The sequence below is a fragment of the Tasmannia lanceolata genome, unplaced genomic scaffold (genome assembly GCF_043159265.1).
Source record: "Tasmannia lanceolata isolate RefF3 unplaced genomic scaffold, GAP_Taslan_0.1 ptg000370l, whole genome shotgun sequence".
In the NCBI taxonomy this organism is placed as follows: Eukaryota; Viridiplantae; Streptophyta; class Magnoliopsida; order Canellales; family Winteraceae; genus Tasmannia; species Tasmannia lanceolata.
The window spans coordinates 45001-50000 of NW_027519043.1; positions in this window are offsets into that span (position 1 = coordinate 45001).

Below are 5000 nucleotides of genomic sequence, written 5' to 3' on the forward strand. Positions count from 1 at the left end.
GCCAAGGCTAGGCATATAGAGAGGAATCGCATTTTTGCCCGGATAGGCACCGGAATGCTTGGCCTTGGCTTGCCATAGCAGGGCATTGCTGGGTTGGGCTCCCTTGGCCTTCCGGGGGCCTTGGACGCTGTCTTGGGAAGACCATGGGCACAAGGCCATGGCATATAGTGAGGAATGGACCACGGTTGGCAAGGCTAGGCATATAGAGAGGAATGGACCACGGTTGCCAAGGTTGCGCAAGTTTTGGGCATTTTTTGCCCGGATATGCCCAAGTATGCCCCGATAGGCCCGTTACGCCCCGGTATGAACGCGTATGCCCGGATAGACTCGGTATGCCTTGGGATACATGCGTATGCCCCGATAGGCTTGGTACGCCCCGATATGCGCACGTGTGCCCCAGTAGGGCTCGGTATGCCCCGGTATGTACGCGTGTGCCCCGATAGGCCCGGTATGCCCCGATATGCACACGTGTGCCCCAATAGGGGTCGGTATGCCCCGGTAGGTACGCGTGTGCCCCGTAATGCACGTTTCGCAGATCTCCCCGCATGTCCCGCCCCTATATGTAATACTTACTTACTTACTTACTTTCTTTCTTGCTTGCTTGCTTGCTTGCAATGGTTGGGAGTGCCCGGCATGCCCCGCTGCAGAGACCAAGGGCGCAATGACTTGGCACCGCGGATGCCGGGACTCCGGCACTTCCCGTGGCACTGATGGTTGGTTCCAAAGACAAAAGGCCGTGCAAGGCCACCGCACCGCGGATGATTTTGCTCGTGCTGGCGCCGTTGTGTGGCCAAAGAACATGCGCGAATGCTCGTGTCGGAAGGGTTGGTGTCCTGGCCCCGCGGGTGTCACGAATGCTCGGTTGCGAAGACCATGGGACCAGAGCCATGGCACGTCGGATGATGGCTCCAGCTGGCGCCCCGGCACTTTCTGTGGCATTGATGCTCGGTTTCAAAGACAAACGTGCGCAGTGCCAGGGGACCGCGGATGACTGCTCGTGCTGGCCCCGTTGGGCGGCATTGATGGTCGGTTGCAAAGAAAATGCGCGATTGCTCGTGTCGGGGCCCGGCAAGCCAAGGCCAAGCGAGCCATGGCACGTCGGATGATGGCTCCAGCTGGCGCCCCGGCACTTTCTGTGGCATTGATGCTCGGTTTCAAAGACAAACGTGCGCAGGGCCAGGGGACCGCGGATGACTGCTCGTGCTGGCCCCGTTGGGCGGCATTGATGGTCGGTTGCAAAGAAAATGCGCGATTGCTCGTGTCGGGGCCTGGCAAGCCAAGGCCAAGCGAGCCATGGCAACGCGGATGATGGCTCGCTAGTGCTGGCGCCGTGCACAGTGGCCTCGCACACTCGCCCTGCACGCTTCCCTTGCACGCAGCCTTGCACACTAGCCTCGCATGCGAGCCTTGCACCCTAGCCATGCAAACTAGCCTTGCACGGTAGCCATGCACACAAGCCGTGCACATTAGCCATGCGCACAAGCCCCGCACACTAGCCTTGCGCACAACCCTTGCACACAAGCCATGCACTCGAGCAATGCACACAAGCCTTGCACTCAAGCAATGCACACAAGCCCTGGACACTAGCCTTGCACACGGGCCTGGCACACAAGCCTTGGGCACTAGCCTTGCGCACTAGCGTTCCACATGAGCCTTGCACACTAGCCTTGGACACTAGCCTTGCACACAGGCCTTGCACACTAGGCATGCTTGGGCGAGCTGATCCCGCATCAAGTCGACGGGTCTAGGCATTCTTGGGCGCAGATCCCGCATCGTCTCGTCGCGTCTGGGCGCAAACACGTCGCGTCTCGTTGCGTCTTCAGAAGTCGTCGCTAACAGCACCTTTGGTTGCCACTGGTGGTTAGGCTGGTTGGTTGCGCAAACCCTATAGGAGGGTGGCATGCTGGTGGGCGTTTTTGCCCGGATAGGCACTAGAATGTGCAGATTTTGGGCGTTTTTGCCTGGATAGGCTAAGGAATGGGCATGCTTTGGGCGTTTTTGCCCGGATAGGCACCGGAATGCTTGGCCTTGGCTTGTCCTAGCAAGGCATTGCTGGGTTGGGCTCCCTTGGCCTTTTGGGCGCCTTGGACGATGTCTTGCGAAGACCATGGGCACAAGGCCATGGCATATGGTGAGGAAAGGACCACGGTTGCCAAGGTTAGGCACCGGAATGCTTGGCCTTGGCTTGCCAAAGCAGGGCATTGCTGGGTTGGGCTCCCTTGGCCTTCCGGGCGCCTTGGACACTGTCTTGGGAAGACCATGGGCACAAGGCCATGGCATATGGTGGGGAATGGACCACGGTTGCCAAGGCTAGGCATATAGAGAGGAATCGCATTTTTGCCCGGATAGGCACCGGAATGCTTGGCCTTGGCTTGCCATAGCAGGGCATTGCTGGGTTGGGCTCCCTTGGCCTTCCGGGGGCCTTGGACGCTGTCTTGGGAAGACCATGGGCACAAGGCCATGGCATATAGTGAGGAATGGACCACGGTTGGCAAGGCTAGGCATATAGAGAGGAATGGACCACGGTTGCCAAGGTTGCGCAAGTTTTGGGCATTTTTTGCCCGGATATGCCCAAGTATGCCCCGATAGGCCCGTTACGCCCCGGTATGAACGCGTATGCCCGGATAGACTCGGTATGCCTTGGGATACATGCGTATGCCCCGATAGGCTTGGTACGCCCCGATATGCGCACGTGTGCCCCAGTAGGGCTCGGTATGCCCCGGTATGTACGCGTGTGCCCCGATAGGCCCGGTATGCCCCGATATGCACACGTGTGCCCCAATAGGGGTCGGTATGCCCCGGTAGGTACGCGTGTGCCCCGTAATGCACGTTTCGCAGATCTCCCCGCATGTCCCGCCCCTATATGTAATACTTACTTACTTACTTACTTTCTTTCTTGCTTGCTTGCTTGCTTGCAATGGTTGGGAGTGCCCGGCATGCCCCGCTGCAGAGACCAAGGGCGCAATGACTTCGCACCGCGGATGCCGGGACTCCGGCACTTCCCGTGGCACTGATGGTTGGTTCCAAAGACAAAAGGCCGTGCAAGGCCACCGCACCGCGGATGATTTTGCTCGTGCTGGCGCCGTTGTGTGGCCAAAGAACATGCGCGAATGCTCGTGTCGGAAGGGTTGGTGTCCTGGCCCCGCGGGTGTCACGAATGCTCGGTTGCGAAGACCATGGGACCAGAGCCATGGCACGTCGGATGATGGCTCCAGCTGGCGCCCCGGCACTTTCTGTGGCATTGATGCTCGGTTTCAAAGACAAACGTGCGCAGGGCCAGGGGACCGCGGATGACTGCTCGTGCTGGCCCCGTTGGGCGGCATTGATGGTCGGTTGCAAAGAAAATGCGCGATTGCTCGTGTCGGGGCCCGGCAAGCCAAGGCCAAGCGAGCCATGGCACGTCGGATGATGGCTCCAGCTGGCGCCCCGGCACTTTCTGTGGCATTGATGCTCGGTTTCAAAGACAAACGTGCGCAGGGCCAGGGGACCGCGGATGACTGCTCGTGCTGGCCCCGTTGGGCGGCATTGATGGTCGGTTGCAAAGAAAATGCGCGATTGCTCGTGTCGGGGCCTGGCAAGCCAAGGCCAAGCGAGCCATGGCAACGCGGATGATGGCTCGCTAGTGCTGGCGCCGTGCACAGTGGCCTCGCACACTCGCCCTGCACGCTTCCCTTGCACGCAGCCTTGCACACTAGCCTCGCATGCGAGCCTTGCACCCTAGCCATGCAAACTAGCCTTGCACGGTAGCCATGCACACAAGCCGTGCACATTAGCCATGCGCACAAGCCCCGCACACTAGCCTTGCGCACAACCCTTGCACACAAGCCATGCACTCGAGCAATGCACACAAGCCTTGCACTCAAGCAATGCACACAAGCCCTGGACACTAGCCTTGCACACGGGCCTGGCACACAAGCCTTGGGCACTAGCCTTGCGCACTAGCGTTCCACATGAGCCTTGCACACTAGCCTTGGACACTAGCCTTGCACACAGGCCTTGCACACTAGGCATGCTTGGGCGAGCTGATCCCGCATCAAGTCGACGGGTCTAGGCATTCTTGGGCGCAGATCCCGCATCGTCTCGTCGCGTCTGGGCGCAAACACGTCGCGTCTCGTTGCGTCTTCAGAAGTCGTCGCTAACAGCACCTTTGGTTGCCACTGGTGGTTAGGCTGGTTGGTTGCGCAAACCCTATAGGAGGGTGGCATGCTGGTGGGCGTTTTTGCCCGGATAGGCACTAGAATGTGCAGATTTTGGGCGTTTTTGCCTGGATAGGCTAAGGAATGGGCATGCTTTGGGCGTTTTTGCCCGGATAGGCACCGGAATGCTTGGCCTTGGCTTGTCCTAGCAAGGCATTGCTGGGTTGGGCTCCCTTGGCCTTTTGGGCGCCTTGGACGATGTCTTGCGAAGACCATGGGCACAAGGCCATGGCATATGGTGAGGAAAGGACCACGGTTGCCAAGGTTAGGCACCGGAATGCTTGGCCTTGGCTTGCCAAAGCAGGGCATTGCTGGGTTGGGCTCCCTTGGCCTTCCGGGCGCCTTGGACACTGTCTTGGGAAGACCATGGGCACAAGGCCATGGCATATGGTGGGGAATGGACCACGGTTGCCAAGGCTAGGCATATAGAGAGGAATCGCATTTTTGCCCGGATAGGCACCGGAATGCTTGGCCTTGGCTTGCCATAGCAGGGCATTGCTGGGTTGGGCTCCCTTGGCCTTCCGGGGGCCTTGGACGCTGTCTTGGGAAGACCATGGGCACAAGGCCATGGCATATAGTGAGGAATGGACCACGGTTGGCAAGGCTAGGCATATAGAGAGGAATGGACCACGGTTGCCAAGGTTGCGCAAGTTTTGGGCATTTTTTGCCCGGATATGCCCAAGTATGCCCCGATAGGCCCGTTACGCCCCGGTATGAACGCGTATGCCCGGATAGACTCGGTATGCCTTGGGATACATGCGTATGCCCCGATAGGCTTGGTACGCCCCGATATGCGCACGTGTG